The sequence below is a fragment of the Oncorhynchus tshawytscha genome, linkage group LG28 (genome assembly GCF_018296145.1).
Source record: "Oncorhynchus tshawytscha isolate Ot180627B linkage group LG28, Otsh_v2.0, whole genome shotgun sequence".
NCBI lineage: Eukaryota > Metazoa > Chordata > Actinopteri > Salmoniformes > Salmonidae > Oncorhynchus > Oncorhynchus tshawytscha.
The window spans coordinates 9154756-9169936 of NC_056456.1; the positions used below are offsets into that span (position 1 = coordinate 9154756).

At 45.5% G+C, this 15181-nt stretch overlaps 1 protein-coding gene across 1 annotated transcript in view; it reads right to left on the reverse strand.

Annotated features, from left to right (window-relative positions):
* LOC112226648 (semaphorin-6B-like) overlaps nucleotides 1-15181 on the reverse strand; it is a 71845-nt gene that overhangs the window by 54732 nt on the left and 1932 nt on the right. The window lies entirely within an intron of this gene.

Genomic DNA, 15181 nt, shown 5'->3' on the forward strand with positions numbered 1-15181 from the left:
TATAACAGAGAAGACTGAGGGCAGCTGGAGAACAACAGACTAGCTGATGGAAGTCACACACACACAAGCTGAACAGTCGCCATGCACTTAATAGAGCCCAGTGATTGGTAACGCACAATAATCCTAGTCATTCATTCAGCTGCAGTAAAGGCTCCTATCTAGGGTGATTTACAGTCAGTGCATACTGTAAGCACAGCGCGTGAGTAGAACAATCTTCCAACTCTCTGACACATTTCAACTGGTGCCTTCCTGAACCACAGTGACCTCCCGACCAGGGGTCAAGAAGGCAGTGAATTGTGGGTAGACTGAGGGAGGAAACAGATTTAGGTCTTAACAAAACAATAAATGAACCTCTTTCATCCTCTCTCCCTCAAACACACACATATGCAACATATGCGAGCACACACACACGCATGCACACACACACACACACACAATCGCCTCCCCTCCCCACCCCCACACAAACCCCACAGCGCAGGGGTGAAACAGTCAAATGTGGGCATCCACAAGCCCATGCATCAATCAACACATTGCTCTCTATAAAACCAACACAGTGAAATAACAGCCGGGCTGACTTACTGCCACACATAAATAATGAGAAAGATTGTCTGACACTCTCTACACACCCAGACGTTTAAATGACATTGTTTTTCTTTGATTCCTCAGAGGCTATGGCCTATCCTATATAAACACACACTGAGCTACAGTATTGTGTATGCATTCCGGGTTGGGAGCAGTTTCATTTGAACTCAGTCAATTCTTTACTGAGGAAAAATTGTAGCAACATTTATTTTCATTCAAGATTTCTCGCATTAGAATTGTAATTGTAATGGAGCTGACCCCAACCCTGTACAGGGCTACAACTCCACTCCGGCTCTCTAAATTACAGTCCTCACTTTCTGCTGTTTCACACTTGTACCACGACAAGAGATATATTCAATGCTCTGGAAAGAACAACTTCTCTTTGTCTGAGATACTAATTGAGGGATATAAGGAGGGATGATGGAAGAAGACAGAGGATGAGAGGAGAAAACTGAAAAGGAAATGAAAGGACAGGAAAGTACAGAAGAGGAGAGGAAAGGAGAAGACATAAAAGGAAATGAGAGTGGGGGAAAGGAGAGGGGGCTCAAAGCTTGAGCTAGAAAATATCTTGAAGAATTTTAATGAGAATGTGATGGAAGGGTGGATGGAGGGATGCGATAAGAAAGAGAGGGAAGGAGAAAAAGGGGAACAGAGAGGCATAACAGCTCAATATCTGTGCTGTTCCAATCATATCGACCCACCTCACTCTTCCCCCATCCCCCTGTCATGTCCTCCCCTCATTCCTCTCTCCCCCTCTCCTATGATTTCTCTCTGAATGTAGCTCAATACAGAAACTCTGATAGGTGAGACAGTATGGAACGTTGATAGGAACCTTGGTTTGTTGCTAAGGTGATAAAATGACAGTTTTTTGATACACGTATATAGCCATGCACACACACACACACACACACACACACACACACACACACACACACACACACACACACACACACACACACACACACACAGTAAACTCTGTAACACCACAGAGCGAAAGCAATTTGAGTGACACCAGATTGTCACAGGTAGTCACATTGACACTAAAGTATGCTGACGATGAATCACACACACATGTACACACGCATGCACACGCGCAGACACTGACTCTCTCTCACATACACACACACAAGTCAAATGATGAAGCACCCTCATAAGGCCAGTTTTTGATCTTTGAAATCCCACTCCAGATCTGGGCCAAGGGCAGACTATATCGCACAGCGCTATTGGCTATCGACGATAGGTCTAGGAGAATATATAGACCACTATTGGCTATCGACGATAGGTCTAGGAGAATATATAGACCACTATTGGCTATCGACGATAGGTCTAGGAGAATATATAGACCACTATTGGCTACTGTATACCAGGTCTAGGTGATATTTAGACCACTATTGGCTATCCTGGTCTTTTAGGAGAATATATAGACCACTATTGGCTATCGAGATAGGTCTAGGAGAATATATAGACCACTATTGGCTATCGAGATAGGTCTAGGAGAATATATAGACCACTATTGGCTATCGACGATAGGTCTAGGAGAATATATAGACCACTATTGGCTATCGACGATAGGTCTAGGAGAATATATAGACCACTATTGGCTATCGACGATAGGTCTAGGAGAATATATAGACCACTATTGGCTACTGTATACCACAGCAGGTGATTGGTTTTAGTTGATTCCTTTGAAGTCTGAGCCTGCTTTTATTGAACCAGTTTTTAAATGGGGTGAGAAGGTGAGAGAGAGAGAGAGAGAGAGAGAGAGAGAGAGAGAGAGAGAGAGAGAGAGGGAGAGAGAGAGAGAGAGAGAGAGAGAGAGGGGGGGAGGGAGGGAGGGAGAAAGAGAGAGAGAGAGAGAGAGAGAGAGGGAGGGAGAGAGAGAGAGAGAGAGGGGGGAGGGAGGGAGGGAGAAAGAGAGGGAGAAAGAGAGAGCGAGAGAGGTGTGTGTTCAGGTATTTGTTCCAAGCCATCCCTCCTGATGGGTGTAATGAAGTGACAGTTACACCTGACTGGCTCAATGACTCTCTTGAGGGCCAACTGCATTCATTGTCAAAATAAATAAATCATTAAACTGTAGATGGCATTTGTGATATATCAAGAGTAGAATCACATACGCCACTGACTCTCATCTTGAAAAGGATTGTCAAGACCAAAGCATGTGAACGGGAGTCTTTTTTTCATCCAACTCTTCAGTCTGATAAATACCACTTTAGATTTGCAGGTGATCATGCCTTTATTAGCACCCCCTAACCAAAATCAATACTCATTGCATTTGCATTTCAAATGCAGAATAGAGAAACAGCATTTTAATGGATCCCCTGGTAGATTCAGTACATACCACTTGAACTGCAGTGGAGTACTAGGTCATTCTAATGCATGAGAAATACAGAATTGTCAATATCAAGGCCCATAGCATTCTTTATACACACTTTCTAATCAGGTCGTGAGCTACACAATTACTGCAGAATGTGAGAAGGTAATTATTTTCTGCTACTGCGCTATCGAGGACAACTCTCGCTGCTCCGGACGACCAGGTGCTTTCATTCTCCGACGCTGATGTGAGGAAAACTCTCAAAAGAGTGAATACTCACAAAGCCTCTGGCCCAGATGGCATCCCTGGCCGCGTCCTCGGGAATGTGCTGACCTGGTGGTGGGCGTTTTTTCGGATGTCTTCAACCTGTCCCTGTCCCAGGCTGTAGTCCCCACCTGCTTCAAGGAGACCACCATTGTCCCAGTGCCCAAGAAAAACGAAGTGACATGCCCAAATGACTATCGCCCCTTTGTACTCACCCCGGTCATCGCGCCAACAGATCCACGGCCGATCCATCTGGACAAGAGGAACACCTACAGTATGTGCGAATGCTGTTCATTGAATACAGTTTAGCATTGTTCCCTCCAAGCTCAACACCAAGCTCAGAGCCCTGGGTTTGGACACCACCCTCTGCAACTGGATCCTGGACTTCCTGACGGGCAGACCACAGGCTGTGAGGATTCGCAACAACACCTCCTCCACACGGACTCTTAGCACAGGGCCCCCCCCAGGAGTGTATCATCAGCTCTTTACTGTACTCCCTGTCAACCTACAACTGCGTGGCTTTGAACAACACCGACTGCATCATCAAGTTTGCTGACGACGCCAGGCCTGATAACCAACAGCGACGAGTCAGTCTACAAGAAGGAGGCAAGTGAACTGGTGCCAGGACAATAACTTCTCCCTCAACTTCAGCAAAACAAAGGAGTTGATTTTTGACTTCAGGAGGCAGAGGAGGGAACATACCCCAATCCACATCAACAGGACTGCAGTAGAGAGTCATCCGTTTTAAGTTCCTCAGCGTCCACATCACCGATGACTTGTTATGGACCAGCAACACCACCACTCTTGTCAAGAGTGTGCAACAGTGCCTCTACTTCCTAAGGCAACTGAAGCAATTCGACATGCCACACGGGGGTCCTTTCCAAAATACTACCGTTGCACCATCGAGAGCGTCCTGACCGGTTGCATCACGGCCTGGTACGGGAAATACTCCATCTACGACCGCAAGGCCCTCCAATGGGTGGTGAAGACGGCCCAGTATATCCTTGGGACCGTACTCCTACCCATCACGGACATACACTGTAAATATTGGACTATAAATTGTGGCTTCCTGTATTATACATATGCTAAAATGTTAATTCTATCCTACTGAGCCATTTACTGTATGTTTGTATTTTTATCTTTTATTATCTCTTATTGTTGTTACATTGTCGAGAAGGAACCTGCAAGTAAACATTTAGTTGGACGCTGTATGTGTATCCTATCACAAATAAAACTTGAAAATGTGTTTCTTTTGGATCCGTATTATTCCAATACGTTGTAGTGCGTGTTCTATTAGTGTCAAATGTGTCCTTGTGTTTGGGTCTGGGAACGGAGTGATGAGGAGGACTTTATCACCGTTCTCCTGCATCTCTCTCTCTCTCTCTCTACTGCAGCCACTCTTCCCTGTGCCCTGTGTTACCATAGCAACCGATAGCAATTGGAAATTAATCTAACGTGCCGAATAACTGCAATCACTGCACCAATTCAATTGAACTTACTCTCTCAAAAGGAAAACATGACTATAATTCTGAATGGGGATGAGTAAATGACAGAAAGTTAGCCGATGAGAAATAACTGTTTACAATGTGATAAATTGTGCCATTTTAAATCCACTTTAAAAACACAGCCACAGATGAGTCCACTAATGAGTTTGATATTCACACTTCTACCAGCAAAGGAAGTGGATATGAATACATTACTGCCTAGCTCGTTTACGGATGACCAATAATTATGGCTCTGATTCCGCTCCTAGCCTGCCATTCTAAATGAGGTGTTCCATTGTGCTGTGGTCTAAGTGTTCCGTAGCATTATCTAGATTGTAGTGGACACTGAGCAGTTCTCTGAAATCACAGGCTTTTAGGAAACACAACATGTTCCAACTCTATACAACGTCAGTGTCATGTCAGGTTGACTGAGAGAGATGGAAAGATTTACAGGAGGCAAACAATCACCCGACACTATTTCTTTCTGAAATGGTCATCTTTCTTTCTTTCTTTCTTTCTTTCTACTCTCTCTCTCCCTCTCTTTCTTTCATCACACTCTTCCTTCAAGAGCCCATATGCAGGTTAAAATCCCTGAATAAAGTAGCGCGGCCTGAGGCGATGGGGGATAAACTGGGATAACTGGGTCACCTTCACCATCAAAGAGTCTACAGTACACTACATTTACTGGTTACATTAATGGACTGACACTGACAGTGATAACGGTGGAGTGTTACGGCATAGGTAATGGAGGTAGATGGCAAAAGGGCAGGCAAATTAGTTATGAATGTACGCAGACAAACACACACACACACTGACACACACACTAACACATAAGCATAGAAATCAATGAGATAAGGTCTTTATCTAATCAAGGAGATTGTGTTATTGGATACTACAGCCTTCCCTTAAGTGTAATTGTCTGGGGGCCAATCCCAGTTAAGGGAATATGGCGTTTTGTCTGTTAAATATCCTAATGCACTTTTCAATCTGCAGAGTAATTTATATGCTAATGCCCAGGTTATGTCTGCATTAGATTCCCTGGCATAGTGCTGAACGTTATCATGAAGAGGGATGGAGGGAGGAAGGGATAGAGAGAGTGAAAAAGAGAAGAAAGAGAGAGAGAATTTCCCCCTGGGTCTATTCTGCCAGTATGTAATTATAAAGAAGCTGGTCAGACCTGGAGAGTAGCCACAGCCAGAGAGCACCTCTCTCCCCCTCTATCCCTCTCTCACAGGTCCCACTCTCTGGAGAGTAGCCACAGCCAGAGAGCACCTCTCTCCCCCTCTATCCCTCTCTCACAGGTCCCACTCTCTGGAGAGTAGCCACAGCCAGAGAGCACCTCTCTCCCCCTCTCTCACAGGTCCCACTCTCTGGGGAGTAGCCACAGCCAGAGAGCACCTCTCTCCCCCTCTATCCCTCTCTCACAGGTCCCACTCTCTGGAGCGTAGCCACAGCCAGAGAGCACCTCTCTCCCCTCTATCCTCTCTCACAGGTCCCACTCTCTGGAGCGTAGCCACAGCCAGAGAGCACCTCTCTCCCCCTCTATCCCTCTCTCACAGGTCCCACTCTCTGGAGAGTAGCCATAGCCAGAGAGCACCTCTCTCCCCCTCTATCACAGGTCCCACTCTCTGGAGAGTAGCCACAGCCAGAGAGCACCTCTCTCCCCCTCTATCCCTCTCTCACAGGTCCCACTCTCTGGAGAGTAGCCACAGCCAGAGAGCACCTCTCTCCCCCTCTATCCCTCTCTCACAGGTCCCACTCTCTGGAGAGTAGCCATAGCCAGAGAGCACCTCTCTCCCCTCTATCACAGGTCCCACTCTCTGGAGAGTAGCCACAGCCAGAGAGCACCTCCCCCCCCTCTATCCCTCTCTGGATCCCACTCTCTGGAGTAGCCACAGCCAGAGAGCACCTCTCTCCCCCCCTCTATCCCTCTCTCACAGGTCCCACTCTCTGGAGAGTAGCCACAGCCAGAGAGCACCTCTCTCCCCCTCTATCCCTCTCTCACAGGTCCCACTCTCTGGAGAGTAGCCATAGCCAGAGAGCACCTCTCTCCCCTCTATCCCTCTCTCACAGGTCCCACTCTCTGGAGAGTAGCCATAGCCAGAGAGCACCTCTCTCCCCCTCTATCACAGGTCCCACTCTCTGGAGAGTAGCCACAGCCAGAGAGCACCTCTCTCCCCCTCTATCCCTCTCTCACAGATCCCACTCTCTGGAGAGTAGCCACAGCCAGAGAGCACCTCTCTCCCCCTCTATCCCTCTCTCACAGGTCCCACTCTCTGGAGAGTAGCCACAGCCAGAGAGCGCCTCTCTCCCCCTCTATCCCTCTCTCACAGGTCCCACTCTCTGGAGCGTAGCCACAGCCAGAGAGCACCTCTCTCCCCCTCTATCCCGCTCTCACAGGTCCCACTCTCTAGAGGTCCAGTGTTGGGTGAACATGTCTACATGCAACTGGTCTGAAAACTGTAAAATATAGAATTAATCAAACTACTCAACATCTCTGAAAAAAAAGCTTTTGGTCAATTTAAAAAATGGTGTAGTTTTAAGAGTTACTGTCTTTTAGGGACAGCTGATCTAAAAACAGTTATAAGGAGAGTTGATCATTGAGGAGCCCTAGGAGTGGTCAGACAGCCTATTCTAGGTCAGTTATTAAGGAAAGTTGAGCAGAAAAGTGCCCTATAGGAGTGGTTAGACAGCTGATCCAGCTGATAAAGGGGCAGTTAAGAGCTAGAAGAGGTCACACAGCCGAGCTCTCTATTCTTATTAACATAATACCTTAGCTTCTAATTGCCTTTTTTGCATATTCATCCTCAACTTGGACCGGTCTCATGCTCTCTCTCTCTCTCTCCCTCCCTGATTCAGAGGGGTTGGATTATATGCGGAAGACATATTTCTGTTGAATGCGTTCAGTTCTCTCGCTCTGCATCTTTCTCTCTCTCTCTCTCTCTCTCTCCTTCTCTCTCTCCCTCCCGACCTCCCTGCAATCCCCCCTCACCCTCTCTCAGACAGTACATGTTATTCTGGTCTAACTAATGGGGAGTGTTTAGCAGTACCCTTGGCTTGTCTTTGAGTCCTGAGTGAAATATCTCCCCAAGCAACAGAAAGCCGCAGCCCAAACACACACACATAGGGAGACACACACGCACACACACACACACAGGAAGACACGCACGCACGAATACACACACACACCCACATAGGCAAACACCCACGCACACATGCACACCGAACACATGCATATGTTCGACTGCATCGCACACACATTTTATAACTTGGAGCTGGATCTGCAGCAGATGTATGTGTTTATTTATAGTGCCGTACTAGGCTACAGCCATATTAGACACACACACACACACACACACTCTGTGCTGAGCTGCAGCAAGGGCAAACGTCAGCTACTACACAGAGCTCAACTGCAGCAAGCCCATATGCATTCACAGCACAACACTGGGATGTCGAGCACATAGAGCAGGGGTCATCAACTAGATTTAGCCGTGGGATGATTTTTTTTTCTTGAGCGAAAGGTCAGGTGGCCGGAACATAATTACAAAGAATTTGTATACCGAAACTTGACCGGAAGAAGCCCAAACAGATATAATATTTGACTAAAACATACCGTTTCAAACCTTGCTTACATTCTTATACGATCGCGTACACTGAGCATACAAAACATTAAGTACACCTGCTCTTTCCATGACATAGACTGACCAGGTGAATCCAGGTGAAAGCTACGATCCCTTATTGATGTCACTTGTTAAATCCACATCAATCAGTGTAGAAGAAGGGGAGGAGACAGTTTAAAGAAGGGTTTTTAAGCTTTGGGACAATTGAGACATGGATTGTGTATGTGTGCCATTCAGAGGGTGAATGGGCAAGAGAAAATATTTAAGTGCCTTAGAATGGGGTATGGTAGTAGCTGCCAGGTGCACCGGTTTGAGTGTGTCAAGAACTGCAACACTGCTGGGTTTTTCCACACATCAACAGTTTCCTGTGTGTATCAAGAATGGTCCACCACCCAATGGACATCCAGCCAACTTGACACAACTGTGGGAAGCATTGGTGTCAACATGGGCCAGCCTCCCTGTGGAACGCTTTTGACACCTTGTAGCTCAACGGTAACTTAACGGGTCCTAATGGTTGGTATACTTAGCGTGTGTATCTCTCTATTACGTGTGGGAATACTTTAAAACAGATTTTAAACATGTAAATCACTTGAAGATAATTTGCCGGTGTTTTTGTCTTTCATGTCAGTGCATACAGTGCATACAGTGCATACAGTGCATTCATGAAAGTATTCACCTATTGACCTTTTCCACATTAAAGCCTTATTCTAAATTGCATTAAATATTTTGTTTTCTTCAATCTACATCCAATACCTCATAAAGACAAAGCAAAAACAGGTTTTTAGACATTTTTGCTAAAAAATTTTTTTTAAATATACAAAAAATGTAACATCACATTTACATAAGTATTCAGACCCTTTACTCAGTACTTTGCTGAAGCACCTTTGGCAGTGATTACTGCCTTGAGTCTTCGTGGGTATGATGCTACAAGCTTGGCACACTTGTATTTGGGGAGTTTCTCCCATTCATCTCTGCAGATCCTCTCAAGCACTGTCAGGTTGGATGGGGAGCGTCGCTGCACAGCTATTTTCAGGTCTCTCCAGAGATGTTCGATCAGGTTCAAGTCCGGGCTCTGGCTGGGCAACTCAAGAATATTCAGAGACTTGTACCGAAGCCACTCCTGCATTGTCTTGGCTGCATGCTTAGGGTCATTGTCCTGTTGAAAGGTGAACCTTAGCCCCAGTCTGACGTCTTGAGTGCACTGGAGAAGGTTTTCATCAAGGATCTCTCTGTACTTTGCTCCGTTCATCTTTTCATCGACCCTGACTAGTCTCCCTGACTAGTCTCCCCGTCCCTGCCGCTGAAAAACATCCCCACAGCATGATGCTGCCACCACCATGCTTCACAGTAGGGATGGTGCCAGGTTTCCTCCAGGCGTGACGCTTGGCATTCAGGCCAAAGAGTTCAATCTTAGTTTCATCAGACCAGACAATCTTGTTTCTCAAGGTGTGAGTCCTTTAGGTGCCTTTTGGCAAACTCCAAGCGGGCTGTCATGGGCCTTTTACTGAGGAGTGACTGCTGTCTGGGCACTCTACGATAAAGACCTGATTGGTGGAGTGCTACAGAGATGGTTGTCCTTCTGGAAAGTTCTCCCATATCCCCAGTGGAACTCAGGAGCTTTGTCAGAGTGACCATCGGGTTCTTGGTCACCTCCCTGACCAAGGCCTTTCTCCTCTGATTGTTCAGTTTGGCCGGACGGCCAGCTCTAGGAAGATCTTGCTGGTTCCAAACTCCTTCCATTAAATAATGATAGAGGCCAGCCACTGTGTTCTTGGGGACATTACATTTTTTGGTACCCTTCCCCAGATCTGTGTCTCGACACAATCCTGTCTCTGAGCTCTACGGACAATTCCTTCAACCTCATGGCTTGCTTTTTGCTCTGACATGCACTGTCAACTGTGGGACCTTATATATATATATATATATATACATTTCCAAATCATGTCCAGTCAATTGAATTTACCACAGATGGACTCCAATCAAGTTGTAGAAACATCTCAAAGATGATAAATGAAAACAGGATGCACCTGAGCTCAATTTCGAGTATCATAGCAAAGGGTCGGAATATTTATGTAAATAAGGCATTTCTGTTTTTAAGTTTTTATACATTTGCTAAATTTTCTAAAAACCTGTTTTCACTTTGTAATTATGGGGTATTGTGTGTAGATTGATGAGGAGAAAAAATAATATTTAAACCATTAGAATACTGCTATAACATAACAAAATGTGGAAAAGGGAAAGGGGTCTGAATACTTTCCGAATGCACTGTATATAAATCCCCCACGGGCCACCAGTTGGGGAAACCTAACATAAGGTACGCAGAATACGCAGACACACGATAAACACATAATCACAAGAAAGTGTACATGTGCAGACAGGCACACACAAACACGCTCCCTGAGCACCTATACCTATACAGTATAGAACATGCCATGCCCTGTGTTTGATTGCTTGTAATTAAGATAAATATAGTCTTTGCCATAGCAGAGCAGAGATGATTGCTGTACACTATGACCATATGGGGTCTGTACAGGTATTGCATGTGCACCAGGCTACACGTGTGTAAAGACACACTCAAAGCATGTACATACACACACACACACAAACAGTTGAACATGTGCACACACTTATGCATGCATGTGAACACACACACACACACACACACACCCTCTCCACTGAACGTGCTCCCTTCCTCTCTCTCAGGTATAATTGTGTTGCTGCTCTACTCCTTTGCGTCTCTCTCAATTTTGACTCTCCCCTGATGAAAATTCATAATTAAGAGAGAACCTTGGCATCTGAAACTGAAGGAGAGAGGGAGGAGAAGAGAGGTGGAGAGAGGGAGGAGGAGGGTGGAGGCGAGAGGGAGGAGGAGAGAGAGAGGAGGAGAGAGGTAGGAAGAGAGAGGTGGAGAGGGAGATTATCTCCAGCAAAAACAGAATATAACCAGAATCTCCAGAAGTCAAGACAAAAGACTCTACTGTGCCTCTGTCTGCCAATAAAATCCTCATCCGGCTTTTTCTTTTTGCTACGATGCCTTTTAAATGGCTTTCTTTGGCTTACAGGCTCTGTGAACTCTTTCTCTTGGACGGGTAAAGCAGCAAACGCTTCAACAAAAAGAGTGCACTTCCAAGAAACTCCCAGCTACTCTACATAAGAAGTAAGAAGTCAAGGGGAGCAGACAAACTAGGATTTTGAAACGGTTGTTTGAGTCAGTGTGAGGCACACAAAGTGGACGGCTGCTTTCATGCAAATGAGCACAAGAGACAAGACACAGACATAGGAATAACCATCACCTTTCTAGTGGGCAGAAAAGGCAGAGATAAAGTTATCGTATTCCAACTCACAGTATAGGAACAAGTGTTCACTGTCTGTATATATTTTGCATTATTGTGCTATAATGGAGTTATAGTAAACTAGAAAGGAAAGCAAATAGGCCCGTGAAAGTGACCTAAAGGCTACATACTGTAAATCCTAAAACAAAAGTGGTTTACAAAAGGAGTCATCTAACTCTCCTTCCTATGTCTACAAGTGTTTATAATAACCTCACCCTGTTCTATATTAAAGTTCTCACTCCTCTCCTGTCATTTACAGTAGGCCCTACACATCAACTTTGCTTTAATGTTCAAGTGCAGGTCCTAGATCAGCCATTCCCAAACTATTTTGGTGCTATGATGACCAGCCACAGCCCATTAAGCCACACCTCAAATAGGACCTGACTGTCACTCATCAATGGGTTCAGACACACCATTTGGGAAAAGTGCCCTAGATTGATTCTAATCAGAATCTCATCCTCAGAGGATAACGATCTCCCATAAACTCTAGTTAATATGGCAACATGTGGGAAACATGAAAGGGTTCACCATCAAATATCCACAAGACACATGTTCCGTACACACACACATGCTCACACGCACACACCCACCCGCCCTGAACCTATGTGCTATTAGGTCCCTGGTTCGCTTTAATACGAGTGTAGCAAAGGCTTCGCTACACTCGGGGATCCAGGGCTAAGGGATCTGAGAGGCACGTGTTGCAGAAGTGAACACACATGTTAGCATCACTCTAACGGTTGTGTGAGACCTCGCGCTGGGCAACAGACTCTCTTTATAATGAGCGGAGCTCAGGGGAGACATTGTTGATGAAAGAAGAGCATACAACTTAAAACATAAATACTCAAATATGTTCCTAATGTATAATAAATCACTGCACAGGGCCTTTTATCCATATATATATATATATATATATATATAAAAGCACTTATCTATACGTGACCCATGCAGGAATCAGATTCCACCCATTCAGGTCGGTGAACACCGGAGCAAGCAACCTAAATGGAACTGGGCCAAATAGTGTTTTTTTTCTTCCCCGGTGTGAGCTGGTTTGTTTTTGGTACCTCCTCTCCTCACAACAAGATCTACATTCTGATGGGCAGTACAATGGCCTGCCTCCGGGAGCCCAGCACCTCTGCCCTCTTTGAGCTGAAGAATGGCTCCCTGACGACCTTGCTCCCAGGACCCCAGCTGGTATAGGTCACCGAGCAGATGCCTGCACAGCCAGGCCCCTCTGATCCTATAGACCCTGGGGTATACAGAGGCTTCACAGGGTTTCTTTGAGAGTGTTGATGTAGTGCTGAGGAAGTAAAAGACTGGACTGTCTGGGCGGTTAGGAGGACTTCGGGACACACTCCATACTGGTCCATCGAACAGAAGAACATCAGCATGCACCATATGGGGCCTCAGTAGCCGACATATCCTTTTTGTGTCACATCTGGATATTTCAAACCTTGATCATAAATTCTGATTAACACCTGCACTGCCACATAGTACTATAGGGTTGGGGAAGCTCTAGGAGCTAACACGAGCCTTCAGGTCTCAGGGAAAGCTACTCGTCATGCACGACTGGTTCACTGGCCAACCTCTGTTACTCGTGTATTGAACTAGAGCAAACTGAATGTGTGAGAAATCCTCACCTACTCTAGTAGGAAGTGGAGGTACTGGACAATAAAAAAGTGCAATTTTATTATTCATGTTTAAATAATGAAGCAGTTTAAATAATTAAGCAGCACTTTTTACTCAACCTCCATTTTCCTCCCAAATAGGCATTTAGGAAGAATAACAGAGGCAAATGGTGTTTACTCATTTTACAGCTAAAAGGGAAACAGCATTTCTCACACTCTGCAGTTTTGAAACCAATCAATCAATGTTTACCAGTGTAAAAGAAGCATGGCTGTGGGAAGATGTTTAGGGCTGGGGGTGATGCATTTGCCAAAATGTTTTATCCCTGCGCAGCTAGCAGCTATGTCTGTTTTATTTTTATTTATTTCAGAAGTAAACAAGAACAAATCGTTTGCAATTGCCATCTTGGTCATAGAGGAACAGAATGAAGAGTCTACAGGTCTGTTACCAAGACTTGCTTAGTACATGAACCGGTTGGGCGCCGTCTAAAGAGCGCCTAAGGGAAACACTGGCTGCACATGTTGTTCCTCTAGTGGGGTGAGCACCTGCTCACAGGGCTGCTGTGTGGCTGCCTGTGTCCAAAGCAGGGAAAACAGGGAAACCATTCACACTCCCTTAGACTGCATGCCTCCCCCTCTCTCTTTTTTCATACTCTGTCTCTCCATCTCTATCTCTCGATTCTTTCTACTTTCTGTCTCTCTCTCTTCCTTGCTCTTACCCTTTTCTCTCCCTCCCTTTTCTCTCTCAGCCCCTCTCTCCCCATTTCTCTCTCTGCACTTCTCTCCATGTCCCTTTACCCCCCCCCTCTCTCTCCTCCCCCTCTCTACGACCAGGGGCTTTTCTTTGCCTTGACAAACTTGGTGCGAACATTACCCAACTTGTAATTTGTCGGAACCCAGCGTCTCCACAATCTCCCTCCATGAATTGGCTTATACATGCTGGTCTTTATATAATACATGGCTGGATTCGTAGAGGTGCAGGTACTTCTGTACCTCCTAGGACCAAGCGATGCTCAAAGTAGTTTGTTCGCCATGTTGAATCCACACTGAGTTTCGGGCTGAATCGGGAAGAACCAATCACCGACGAAGGGGCGTAGACTTCGGCTACCGAACTTCGGCCTGCCTCGAGATAAAATGTTGTGTGCACGAATAGCCGAAAAAACCTTTGCCAAAGACCAAAACGCACAAAAGCATCCCAAAATGTTGGGATAATATATGCACAATCTGTTCGGATGCCTTTAAAGTCCTCTACTGGAACTCGCTGGCCTTGAACATAAAGTGGGAAGTTGAAAACAATAAATAATACATAACGGGTAAATCAATCTGCCAGCCCCAGAAAGTCCAACAGTAAGTGAGCAGTGTTGGGTTCTTAAGGAAGCCGCAATGGGCTGTAAGTCTGATGGACACAAACATTGAGAGAGTGGGTGGTGTGTTGGCAGCCCAGGCTTTAGTGTACAGTATATTCAGCCTGCCTGCCTGTGGGATTTTGCCCAAATAAGCTCCCTGATGTTGATCCCTCTTCTCTGAAGCCTCCCTTTGGTCATACTACTTGGACCTGCTAGAAATTACATAAATACAACTTTATCTTGTCATAAATGTGATTATAGACACTAAACCTTAACCCTAATGTCCCTTCAAGCATGGCCATTTGGTGTCTACTCCTCCTTCTCCTTCACACTTTCAGCTCTATATGGGAATGCTCTGACCCTGCTAACTTCCCTTAGAGACATCAGTATCACCTCCCACTCACAGTCAGAGATATAGAGTTCAGCAAACCCTGTCACCTCATCTCAAAGTCCAAAGCCATTACATTCCAGCAAGTGTACACAATAAAATACACAGTAGAATGTCATGTTTCACAAGTCTTACAAGAGTCTTACAAGTGTTGGAAAGCACATTGGGTGTGGATACGGGTCTGAGCAAGTGTGATGTCAATGATGTTTGTGGAAATGTGCTGTATGTATGT